Source organism: Grammomys surdaster, unplaced genomic scaffold (genome assembly GCF_004785775.1).
Source record: "Grammomys surdaster isolate TR1022 unplaced genomic scaffold, NIH_TR_1.0 271, whole genome shotgun sequence".
NCBI lineage: Eukaryota > Metazoa > Chordata > Mammalia > Rodentia > Muridae > Grammomys > Grammomys surdaster.
The window spans coordinates 4579994-4593910 of record NW_021604712.1 but is presented as its reverse complement, the minus strand read 5'-3'; the positions used below and the strand labels follow the sequence as shown (position 1 = coordinate 4593910).

General features: G+C 37.8%; 1 pseudogene; it reads left to right on the top strand.

The window, feature by feature from the left end:
- The first annotated feature begins 11162 nt into the window (after positions 1-11162).
- On the top strand, positions 11163-11777 carry LOC114628794 (annotated as a pseudogene).
- The last annotated feature ends 2140 nt before the right edge of the window (positions 11778-13917 follow it).

The window sequence follows — 13917 nt, the reverse complement described above, 5'->3', positions numbered from 1 at the left end:
AACTTTAAACCCATCACTTCTTTAAAGTGAGTAAGTAGGAGCTGCTGGGGGATGTTGGGTGACATTCCCACATTATCTACCAAATTATCCAAAAGCAATCAATGATATCACAGGGGTCCCAGAGGATATCTTAAGCCCTTTAAGAATGTTTAGTTTGCTTACAAAATAGTTGTTTTCATTATGAAAGTTCCATACACATATATCATTGCACAAGCCTCATATCTGGCTCGACATCACCCTCCCAGCTTCCTCCTCCCACTTTCATTAGTCCATTGCATCATTCCTCCAAATAGTACTCCTGGTCATACGTCATATTGATAGATAGATCAATATACACACATATAAACCCAGATGCCATTTATGGGAAAGAATGTGTGACTGTTGTCTTTTTCTTCCTATTACTCTCTTGTTATCCCCTCCCCTTTTTCGTTATTGTGTTCCCATCTCTCCTTACATTGTACTGTACTCCTGTTAGTGTGTATGTGAGTGTGTGTGTGTGTATGTATGTTTTAAAATCTAGCAGACTGATGAAACATGTCTTTAATCCCAGCACTTGGGAGGCAGAGACAAGTAACTCTCTAGGATTTCAAGGCTACCCTGGTTCACAAAGTGAATTCTAGGCCACTCAGAGCTCTATAGTCAGCTCCTGTCTGTAAGGTAAAATCAACATTGATATTGACATTAATATTAATCATTTTAGAAAAATGTTATAAGCAAGGATTCTCCCAAAATGTACTTAGACAGTATAATTTGACATTTTTTCTTTTGTCAATGGAAGTGTAAAGTCAGGATTGATAAGATCAGGTAGAAATTTAATCAAAAGATGGAAATACTCTCATTCCATTTCTGAATATCAATATCTCAGAAAACTCTAAATTATATATTCACACATGACATTAAGGCTTACATGTTATACTTAGAAGTTGCCTGTGGCCATTGTGTTTCATTAGTAATATTTCTGGCTATTCACACAAGCATCAGTAAACTTTTCATAAAACTTCCAGGCAAAATTCTGAAATACAATCCCAATACACTGAATTTTTAAAATATAAACAAAATTAGTAATGTATTTTTAGTATAAATTTTGTTAAGGAATAAAGTAATCTAATAGAAATTGTTTATTATAACTCATAAGACCAGTGGCCAAAATGAAAACAATAAACATGTAGATGTTTGTATCAATAAAACCCTTAAACATAATTACATATTATTTGATATTTATTTATTGTTAATGGCAAATAAAGCTAATGGCTTTCAAAATGTTGAGAAAATGTTGATCAGATTTCTACTATACAAATGATTATTACTAAAGCATTCCTACTATGACCGTTTGCTACAAAGCACATAAGGTGTTATGACTGATAATGATATGTGAATTACAGAGTCTGCGATCTTACATTTGTGTGAGATTACCCACTAGTTTTTCAACGTGATACTTTGCAGCTGCTGTTTTCTGTTTTATACTCCACCATAATTATAATCAGAACTCAGGACAAAGATGAAACGATATTATCAACATTTGAAAATATATTTGTGCAGCCATTATAACGTGACAAGAGAAAAAGTAAAATTACAAAATACGTTTTTATTTTTAAATATTTTGTGTGCTTTGGATGTTGTGTTTTAATTACAACATTAAAATGAAAGTTTATCAGTGGAAAGACAGGCGTTAGTATTTACAGATAAGTTTTGGCTATAGAAGCAAAGAGAATTGACCAAGTGACATAAAGTGTGTCAACATATGTGACATAAACTGGTTTCCTCTACACCAAAGATAAGCCAATGATGAAACCTCCCCAAATGGAGTTCATTTCCAAGAGTGAGTTAAGTGTGGGAAGCCAAGGAAAGGGTTATCTGGTATGCACAAGGCACATAGTATAATATTTTTCCCCATAGGAAAGTAAAAATTTTAAAACATTGTAGATAAATATAGATTTCTGTATTAAAAAAGTAGCAACATAAATCATTGTATATATGTTATCAAGGTCATTCATTGAGTGCCTACTTCAAGCCATTCAATAAAGTAGAACTCAAAGTCATGCTAGTAGGCATTCCAATGGGCATTTCAAAGCATGGACAAGGTGCTTCTCCCATGTTAGTGGAAGAGACAATGAGATGCTCACCCTATCAGTGAGATAACAGCCATTAAGTGAGTGTGGCTCAGATGAGATAGGTATCAAACAGACAACTGTTGTGTATTAATGTCTGACAGTACTAGATGTTAGAAAACTTTGTGGGTAGGAAGCACTCTTGCTCTAAGAGTAGAACTTTATGCAACTGAATTAGAAAGCAGTTTGACAGCACCTAGCAAAGCTGAAGATGGTGGCACATCACTTGTCTCATTTGTTCTCGACACTTCCTGGTTATAAAAAGTTCATCTCCATAGCCCTTTCAGTAGAATAAAAACAGTGGGAGATAACCGAAAGCTATCACTTATGTAATAGCATATACCTCATATGTAAAAGTTGTTAAATAAATTATAATGTATGGATATTTCTTAAAGTATATAAAGCTTGAAAGACATCCAGAAGAGAGGATGTAACAATTTCAATGCTCACTGAGACTTAAAACTTTTAAATTATGTTTTGTACATCTAAGATATAACAAGCTGTGCAAAGGTGTGGATACCAGGAATAACCTCACCCATCAGCTCTCACAAGGGACAGAGGAAGACAGACAAGAGCCAAGAGACCCTTAAAGCCAGTTGTAGGACTAGTGAGATGACTCAGTGGGCAAAGGGATTGCAGTCAAGCTTGAGAACCTGAGTTCGATCCCTGGAGCCCACATAGTAAGAGAGAACCTATTCTTTAAGTTGTCCTCCGCCTTCTCCTTGATACCCCAAATAAAGGTAAATACATTTGTCATTTTGTTTATTAATATTATGTGTGTTTAATACTGGTGTTATTATTTAGATACCTTGGGGGGGTGTAGAGATTGTTTATCAGTTAATAATATTTGCTGTTCTTACAGAGGATCCAGGTTCAATTCCCAGCACCCATATGAGGACTCACAAATATCTGTAACTCAAGTTCCAGGAGATCCAATTCTGTGGCCTCCACAGGTACTTCAGCCTTGTCATGCACAGATGAACATGCAGGCAAAACACACATACATATAAAATAAAATTTAGAATAGTTAGGTACCTACTATAGATGTGGCAATATTCATTGCTGTTTGAAGTCTTGGGAGAATTATATATTTAAGATAATAGAATCATTTTAAAAATGTTTTAAAAATTAAAGTTTCTCATCAAAATACAATCTTCAACAATTGAAAAAATGGCTAAATATTAAAACTTTAAACTATAATGAATAAATGAAGTCATGTGTTCTTAATAACTAACAATCACTTCACAGAAGTATCAATATTATGGATGTATTTATGATCTTTATGATTTATTAAATGAAAATAGCCACATATGGAACATATGGTAGAATTGTAGTTTTGTGATTTTAAATAATATCTATATGGAAAATTTAATGGAGGAATATAAGGAAATCAAGATGTCTGGTAAAATCACAATTATTTATTTCACATGCACTTAATTTAAAATTTTCTACATTTCATCAAAATTAGTATGTATGCTAATAATCCATATTTCAGGGTTGATGACCTAAGAGTAAGAAGTGACTTAAGAATGTGCTGAAATTCAAGATTCAGTATAGGATGGAAGCTACATGCTCAGAGGAACATTTAAAGAATCTGAAGAGAACCATGTACCTGGAAGGACCTCCATCAGATGGTTTCCCATGACTCACTCAGTGCCTGGGAATATTAATGTCCCTGTGCATTTCATATGGTGGGGGAATAACCTCAATCAAAGATACACTGTGACTAGGACCAAGTGACTGTCCTTAGAGGAGGAGCCAGGGATAGGTTAAAGTGTTGGACTACACATTTCTCTGCTGTTCGCATTTCTCAGATAGAAGTAACTCCAGTAAGAGTGAAGATCATATCAAGCTTCCTACTGATGAAATCCTTCCATAGATTTGGTTTCACTTGATTATTGTAATAATTTAGTGAGTTTGTGGAGACAATAGCTAAGCTTTTCATGGCTATGTCATTGTCAAGTATCCTTCTGGGCACTTTCCAAGTGTCAGCCCATTTAAAACTGATACGTTGTAAATATTGCTTTACAGTGAAAAATGCAGTGCCTAGGGCCAGGGAAATGGCATCAAAACCACTAAGCCACAGGGCAGTTGAGCCAGGGCTCAAATCTAAAGCAATGAGTGTTGATATGACATCACTCCTTTAAGGCTTATGCTTACGTTCTTCCTAGGAAGGGTGTTTTAGTAAAGGCTCAGTATAGAGGGCTTTGGAACATACAGAAGCCTCTTGATGGCCACAGTGCATGTGAACTTCTTTATAGTGGAACCAGAAAAGGAAAAAATGATGAGGTAAACCTGGAACATGATCAGTGCACTGACCCCAAACACTTATGGTCGCTTTAACTTACGAAAATGCCGTTTAGTTGTTATCTGTTGGTGGACATCAAAGCTGTGTCAAGGTAGTAAGAATAGAGACCAGAGCTTAGACAGGTCATGGAGGTCTAACAATGGGGATTGTCAAATCACTGCAGGAGCTTTTCCAAGGACACCAATCAAAGTGCTGTTCCTGCAAGGGTTGGAACTCATAGTTGGTAGCAAGAACCACCAGCATGAACAGCTCCACAGGGCAACCTCTGCCAAATGGGAGCTTGGTACCCATTTCCCTATTTTCAAGAATAACACTTAAATGAAAGAGCGTTGGGCTCAAATGGTAAAAAGAAAATGTTCCAGCTTCTGGTGAAAGCTGTGTTTTCCTGTGGGTAAGAGGAACTGTGGACGATACTAGAGACCTTTGAGTTTGAACCATAAACAAAAGGAAAGAGAGATGGCAAAGCAAGAATAATTTTAAAATATATATATGGGAAAAGTACTGGACCTTGGAGCACTGCCTAGTCATCTACTCTTAGTCTCATAAATGCTATTATATCTAAGCAAGGTGCTGCGGACTCTGGTTTAGTTGAATAAAAGTGGGAGTAAGAAGGATCACGCACGGAAGAACTCTCGGTTCTTTCAAAGCTGGTGTTCAAATGATTCTTACCTCATTAGGGGAAAGGAGTGTGATTGAAAACAGAATCTAATGTGGCATGTGAAACCCACTGTAAGTATCCTGTATGCTTATATGCACATGTCATGTGTGGTTTATGTGTGTGTCACTATTTGTGGGGATGTCACTCGTCCGTATGAGCATTTGTGTGGGAGCAGAGGTAAGAAGCCAATTGTGAGGGTCATCCTCTTTTGTCCTTGTGACAGTCTCAAAATATAGCCCTTGATGATCATGAGATCATATAGATCCACCTGCTTTTATCACCAGTGCCGGAATTAAAGGCATGCTCCCCCACACCTGGCTTTATTTTCTTTCCTGGGATGGAGCTTTTAAGTCAACCTGGATCTCAGTGATGGAGCAAGACTGGCTAGCCAGAGAGTCCCAGTGACCCACCTGTCTCCCTTCCCCAGTCCTAAGATTGCAGAGACTTGCTAACCAGCCTAACTGGGAATCAAACATGGGCCCTGATATTTAGGTGGCAAAAACTTTACCAAGTGAGTCATCTCCAGTGTCCACTGGACAAATTCTCTGGGATGACTTATAAAGTCACTGATAGTCAGAGCTACTCAGAGGAGACATTTAGACATTCCAGAACATAAATATCAATGGAAAAAGAGTACATGGAACTTCTCCTGCCCAGCATGTGCCATTATGCATGCCTGTTTGGAGGCATAGGAAGCACATACATATTTCCTAGCCTTCAAAAGTTTCCCAGATTGGTATTTCTTGTCACTCTGTCCTAGAGGCATGCCATCACAGGATTCTGATGGCTGCCTTAATCCGAGTTGAGCCCATCCACTTTCTCTTACAAAACAGAGAAATAAACAAGCGGAAACATTTGTTCCTATGATAAGTCTATGCATTCTTGACGAACATTCTCAAATGATTCTTCAAGTTTTGATTTCCTTCTCTGAAGAACAAATAATCTCGTGTTCTTTTATCTTTCCTCCAAGGTCCCATTTTCCTGTGCTTTAATCATTTTTATTGTTTCCATCTGTGCCTGCTCCAATTTTTCCTATCCCTTTTAAAATGTGTGTCTGCAAATTAGACACAGTGCTTCCCAAATTGGAATAGGTCTGAAACACCTATCAAACTGTTATGGAATTCCTATCACCATTTGAAGAAGGCAACGTATGGAAAGTGACGATAAGGAAAAGAGTAATGACAGTGGATTTCAGGTCCACAAAAGCAGTTCTAAGTGCAGACGTTTGCCCTAGAGAGAAAAAGGAAGACATAACTAAAACATCATTGCAAAAATTACGCTTAAAAAAATAAAGAGCATAAAAGTTCTGTCTGTGAAACTATTACACTCACAGGTGGACACCTGCATGTCAACATGGAGAGACAGAGACATGCACAGAGGAACCTTTTCTTTACTAGGGTAGGTTTCTGCATTTCAGTTTTCACCTTTATTCTGTTTGTAACAAATGAGACTTATAATTTTAAAAGAAATATCCCGAGAATTAGAAAGCAAATGCGAGGGATAACTAATAAAGCAATCATTTCTTACAATCAGCTTCAATATATGTTTATATACATATGCACACACACATAGATTGATCTGTCCTAGTTGCATGTACTTTTTATAAATTCAGCAGGGTTTCTCTTCTGTTGCTATTCAGGGTTATAATGAATGGATAGAGAAAACATTCCATCCTCTGGAATTCCTTGCCTTTTCTTTGAAATTGAGGTGATAATTAAAAAAAATCAAAAAAGAATAAAAGGAAAAGAAAACAGGCTCAGAGTAATAGACATATTAGGGCTAGCAGTATCCTAATACATCATCTGGTCTACAACTCTAATTTCACAGATGACAAGCTAAGGTCTCCAAAGTAGGACTGAATTTTCCGTGGTAATATATCAATAGTGGAAGGCAAACTCCAAATCTGCTGTGTCCTAAGACACTTGAAGATATTTGCATGCATGACCCAGGCGCAACAGAGTCTCCTTCAGGAAGAGAGTGAGGAGTATGCAAATTCTGTCTTGGCAGGGATCATGCTTGCTGTCAATTTACATTTGTTCACAAGTGCAATTCCTGTAGAGTGTGATGGGCACTTGATCTTCTGTGTAGAAACAAAGAAAGAGAATCTCATAGGCCTACTGAAAATTGTGACTTACACATCAAGCAGATGAGTCAGCAGGTAAGGAGACCTGCATTCAACCCAGGCAAGTTGAATTTGATCAACAGGATCGACATAAAGGTAGAAAGAGAAACTACCGTGTGAATTTGTTTTGTAACCCCTACAAGTATGTGTTGCATGTTTCTGTGCATCGATTCAGACACAGACATGCATACCAACGCACACACATGCACACTGAGTAAAATAAAAAATAAATTGATTTAATAAAATTTCATGGGTTTTGAGCAGATTAAGAAAACGGCCTTTGTGGTAGCTTATTGCATTTTTCACCATACTTTGCATATAATATACATATACATGCACATGTTGATTTTAATCAATGTGTTTTCGTTCAATATGTAGTCTGCGGCTCACAAGTCCCGAACCTTCTCTGAAGGGCTGAGGTTCAGCTCATCTTACATCTTGGGTCTGCAACAAATCTGTCATGTATGTAGTTCCTAAGAGCAGTTGGAATTCCAAGTTCTTTCCTTAAAATCATTCCTAAAAGACTAAGACCAACCCTCTGCTTCTTCTGTCAAAGAAGATATGAAGTCCTGGAAGCAAGGCTTGAAAGGAACAGTGTAAGATTCATGAATCAAAATCTATCAGCTGGCTTTCTATACATTTTACCCTTTCTGCATCCTTATCTGTTTGTCTGCCTGCCTGCCTACCTACCTAGCCGGAACTAGGTTAGTTAACCTGAGATAGAAACATGATCTCAGATGATCAGTAGTGTCTACAAGACCTTTGCTGCCACTGCAAGTTGATGAAGAGTTAGGACATGTTGGCAAGACCATTTGGACTGTTTGCTCTGAGTCCTCCTTCTCTACATCACCGAAGGCTTCCATATTCACCATGACAGAAAAAAAAAACACATGCTATCAAAGATCAAGAAGGTATTATAGTCCCTGCTATGCTCTGAACTTGTCTCCTCAAAACTTTTGACACTGTCCGTGTGATTTGATTCACGGATGCTATCTTAAAGAAGTAGGAAGGTCATGAAGTCCCCTCTATCATGAATATAAGGATCTGATGGAGAGTGTTTTCTCCTCTCTGCTCTGCTTGCCTCCTACCTTAAGTTGAAGCCACCAATGGTCCTATCCTTTGTTCTTACACGACTCGGCTTCAGCTGCCTTCATTTCCTACTTGTTTCTCTGACCACATGAGATTATAAGGCCTAGGCTGACTGTCCCCTCTGAACCTACATTAGAGAAATGGTAACCAACACCACTGAGTGTAATTTAAAAGCAATATCACCTTTTCCAATTACATCAGTTAAAGATTGTGGTTTTCTTGTTTTAAAGATTCCCCAAACCCACTCTTGTTTGTTGCTGCTTCAGTGGTTTTTCTACCCACTGGACATCACTAAACAATCTCTGTGGCCTGGGCAACATGCAGACAGCTTTCAATTCACACAAGTCTTCAAGGCAGTCTCTATCTTACCTGTGAGGAAACAGACTCAGAGAATTTAAACAACAGCCTTGAGACAACACATCAGGTAAGAAATCAAAATGGAGTTTAAGTAGCATACCATTCAGGTACAAATTCTCAATTTGGTCCCTGAAAGGAACAGAAATTATTCCAATTACAAAATCTTGGCAGTGTAGGATTATGTGGCCAAGGGATTGTTAAAAAGTGTTTGAAAAAATCTTCCAAAATTTTCTGCATATTTCTTTTCTAAAAGATGTCCATAATAATAAATAGCAAAAATTCTAACTTATTTTGTGATCACAAAGTTACTTTAGTGTGAGACCTTAGTTCCCCTCTTCTTGGATTATGTTCTTACACAAATACTGCCAGAATAAGACATAGGACATCCCCAATGTAATTAATTATAGTTTTCATTCTGATTTCAATGATCATAATTTTAGGGAGGTGGGGAGAAGTTTACAGAAATTAAGCAAACCTCATTTAGGGTAACTGTTAAGCCCATTGGATGCATTTCTGCTGTTGGATGACAGACAATAGGCTGTAAATAGGGCCTGATTTGGGCACAGTAGCCTGACTGACATTTTTGATATCTTGTCAACTTAGGTGACAATAAGTGTCAAAGTGTTATTGACATTGTTGGCAAAACCAACCATAGCCGAGGCACCTGCGGGTTGCTCTGACATGGGAGGTCATGCTGCTCTCAAAGGACATGACCCTTCCAAAGATACTGTGCATTATCTAGTAGTTTATTTTGATTGTAATTACTCAAAACTCATTTTTGGCCATGTACATATCTTTATTCTCATTCCGTCATTACTATAGAACTACATTTTATGATGTAAGTAGCTATAAACTCCAGATGGGTATGGTGGTTCACACCTGTAATTCCAGCACTTGTGAAGTTGGATCAGGCAAGAGGGCCATCTTGGATCTGTTGGCCAGAGCTACATGATGATGCTAATATGTTTTTTTCTAAAGAAACAAAACAAAAAGATGAAAGAAAAAGAAAGCAATATGAGTTTCAAGAGATTGTGCAGTCTCTCTCTCTCTCTCTTTCTCCCTCCCTCCCCCCCTCTCTCTCTCTCTTTATCTCTATCTCTACCTCTATCTCTATCTCTATCTCTATCTCTATCTCTTTCTGTTAGAGCAATGTCAAAGATCCCAGGACCATGCCTGATTTATTCCAGGATCTTAATAAAAAGTTGGTGGACAGAAGAAAGTCGTGAACACTGGGTTTTGCTCAGCATGGGTTGCTGTCCCCTCAAAGCATCTTTGGCACCCTTGTTTCCTTACCTCCTTAGAGTACTGGTGTGCTAAAGGAGTCTTGGAAAACATGTTTTCCAAATAAATATTTAACCATATTGAAATTATTTGCATCCTTTTATGTTTTCCAAAGAACCTCCCAAAATGAGAATGTGCCTTTGAAGTCCACAGAGTGGTCCTTACAGATGGGAACCCGCAGCTTCCTCTTAGGAGATATTGGTTCCCCTCTTTTCTTGTCTTCTGAAGGGTAATAGCTTAGCTGCCGAACTCCAGGTTTGTGTCCAATATTAGAAGAAACGTCACTAGTTGAAGAATGAGAGAGCCCACTTGAAAATTGGGCTACTTTAAGAGTTTTGAATTTCAACACACACAGAGTTCGAATGCAGCTCAAGTGAGTGGATTCTCCAGCACATGTGATAAAAACAAATAAATAAACAACAATAAATATAAATTTGATAGGGCACAACAAAGGATTTTATATTGAAAAAAAAGTCACTCTTCGTTCCCTTCTTCTCCTCATTTTCCATATCTCTCTTCTCTTCTCCTTTCTCTTCTCCTTTCCTCCCCTCTCCACATCTCCTTTTGCTTCTTTCCTCTGTTTCTTTCTTACTATCCTCCCTGTCTTTCACCTTCCCCTGTCTTCAAGTGTCTTTCTGTCTCTGTCTCGTTCACACACTTCAAACTCTAAAATTGTGTTACTAAAAAAAGGGGAGACAAAAAGCTGATGTTCCCTCTTTTACACTAAAAAGGTAAAGATGTACATGGATAAAAGCCCCATTCAATCCACTCTTATACTTATGAGCTGATGAAATCCATATATACCAATAGTTTTAGAATATAAAAATATATAAGAACACAAGGACTTCTGAACATCATCCTCCGAATTCCACCTGCTCATACCTGCAATCCCATACAGTAAGTAATAAGTAAACAGATGAATAAATAAATATGTTAAAACAAGAATACATGAAACATAATATTTCATCAAGATTTTTGTGTGTGTGTCATGGCTCACTTTTGTGGAGTGAGACTTTATGTATTAAAACTCCCAGTGAAAAGTACCTCTCAAGATACGGTTTGTGACATTTGAATGTCATGGTTTTCTAGAAAAATTGTGTTTTAGTTCTGCAGGCTTACAGAAGTTCAGCCTCTGCTGTAGCTTGCATGTCTCCTGCATCCTACTTCTGTTTTCTATCAAGAGGTGAAGAGAGAAAGGTTTCTTCTTTTCCTCTGGTGGCTGCCATCAGGCGAGCCAAGATGGGTGCATACAAATGCATCCAGGAGCTAAGGAGGAAGAAGTAGTCCGACGTGATGTGCTTTCTTCTGAGGGTCTGCTACTGGGAGTACTGCCAGCTCTCTGTGCTGCACAGGGCTTCCCGCCCCACCCAGCCTGATAAAGTGCAAAGACTAGGATACAAGGCGAAGTAAGGTTATATCATTTACAGGATTCATGTCCTCCGTGGTGGTTTCAAACGCCTGGTTCCTAAGGGTGCAACGTATGGCAAGTCTGTCCACCATGGTGTTAATCAGCTGAAATTTGCCGGAGGTCTTCAGTCTGTTGCTGAGGAGAGAGCTAGGCGCCATTGTGGGTCTTTGAGAGTCCTGAATTCCTACTGAGTTGGTGAAGATTCCACATATAAATTTTTTGAGGTTATCCTCATTGATCCATTCCATAAAGCTATCAGAAGAAATCCTGACACTCAGTGGATCACCAAACCAGTCCACAAGCACAGTGAGATGCATGGGCTGACATCTGCTGGCCGAAAGAGCTGTGGCCTTGGAAAGGGCCACAAGTTCCACCATACTATTGGTGGTTCTCGCCGTGCAGTCTGGAGAAGGCGCAATACTCTCCAACTCTACCGTTACCGCTAATACACACGATATTTGTACAATTCATATCCGATAAACAATTTAGGACAGTCAAAAAAAAAACAGAAGTGAAGAAAGTTTCCTACTTTTAAGATGAAAGAAAATTTGAGAGCAGGTTTTATTCCAAATGATTAAATGAAAATTACAACTCTGTAATTTTTCTTGTTTTGTGAGGGGAGACAAACAGACACTCTGGCAGGGAAAATCACAGGCATGTAAATGATGTGGTAGGATATCTGTGTGTGTGTTTTTCCTTAAATAACTATATATAATTTATTTAATCCTGAAGTGAGAACCCTGATTCTCAAACAGAAAAATAATAAAGCGTTCTCTTTCTTTGGTAACTTACAAGTTCATATGTTATAATATTTAATAACATTGAATTTATATAATTCTATAGCCAATCTGATCTTTTGTATGTATCTTCTTTACAACAGTAGGAAAGAGATGGAGGAGCTAAACAGGGAAAAGTTATTGAGTTATTTATATTAATAATGTAATCTGATCCTTGCTATTTCAATTTAGCATTGAATAAACTTTTTTCATTGGATATTTTATTTATTTACATTTCAGATGTCATCCCTTTTCCCCATTTCCCCTCCCTAGTAACCTCTTATCCCATCCCCCCTCCTCCTTTTTGCTTTTATATTATTTTAATTACATGCGAGTATTAATGTCAGTTCTAGGTTGAGGAGCTAGCAATACAATAGATGCTTATGAATTTAAAGAATGCTGTGTTGATGCAGCATATATTGCTGATAAAATTATCCATGGCCTGAGCTCAGTATTTCTATTTTGGTCAAGCTTCAAGAATGGCATATATAGCTTGATCATGCTAGCCCTTTTTGTCTTGGGAATACTTTTATTCCTGCCCACCATGTTAAAACTTGTCTTTAACAAAATGAACATGTTGGCAGCCAAAGTACATGGCTTGAAACTGAAGATGGACCCCCAGACAGAGTTATTAAAATAACAGGTCGGCAAGCCAAGGATAGGTAAGATTCTGCACAGAGCCTTACCAACCTAAGACAGAAATGCATTGCTTTTGATAATGCATATTCCATGACGGGTAAGGAAGTCATTCTTGTCAGAATGACCTAAGACAGGCTCAGGCTTGTTTATGAAATAAAAAAGGGGGAGAGGTGGAGAGCTTTTGGGGCTGCTTGGCAAGAATCTGACATGGAACAAGGACAAGGAAATGGGCTGCTTGGCAGAAACAGGACATTGGCCCAGGACAAGGAAATGGACTTCAGACAGAAATCTGACATTAGGCTAGAAGAAAGAAATAATTTTAGGCAGGAATCTAAATATTAGGCTGGAACAAAGAAATAATTTCAGGTATGAATCTAAATCTTAGGCTAGAACAAGGAAGTAAGCTTCAGACATGAAAATGACTTTGGGCTAGGACAAGGATGTTGGCTCATATGTTTTGCTCATCCTGATAAGCCCTTAGAAACAATACTCATGGGAGTGTTCATGGAATTCTGTTTATTGCCTTGTTTATTTTTGACTATTTGGGTCTGTGTGGTTATTTGGTTTAAGTGTGGTTTTTATTATTTTTATAGTAGCCCATTGGTGATAGATTGTCCCTAATACACTTCTTTTCTATAAACAGGCTTCTCTGACGCAGTCTAAAAAGCATTATTTCTTTAAAAGTAGAAAACATAATTTTGTAGCAAATGAATGATTTTCTGGCTATCTTGTCTTTCCACAGCTATGATGGCTTTCCTGTACAGCCATGGAATACGAAAATGAGTTTATTAAGTTTACTTAGAAATGATTTGGAGATAGCCGGGTGAGCTGCTTGAGCTCTGTCAACATTTTCTTGAAAGATACCTGAGATTATTGCGATGTTTACTTTTTTAAGTATAGTATTTGTAAGTGGAACATTTTATTACATTTTAAATGTAATTCCTGATCCCCAGGTGCTGCCCATATAAATCTGAACAAACTCAAGATATCCCTATCTATATTAGATCAACAAATCCTCCCAGTCCCTGGACTAGTGTTAGGAATAAGCAACAAATGTGAAATTCCTCTGTAATAAAACCTCTCTGTCTTGACAGGTGTGATGTGAGGACATTTCTTACTGTGTTACCTACACTTCTGAAAGCAGGTTACATTGCACAGTGCATGTCCTCCT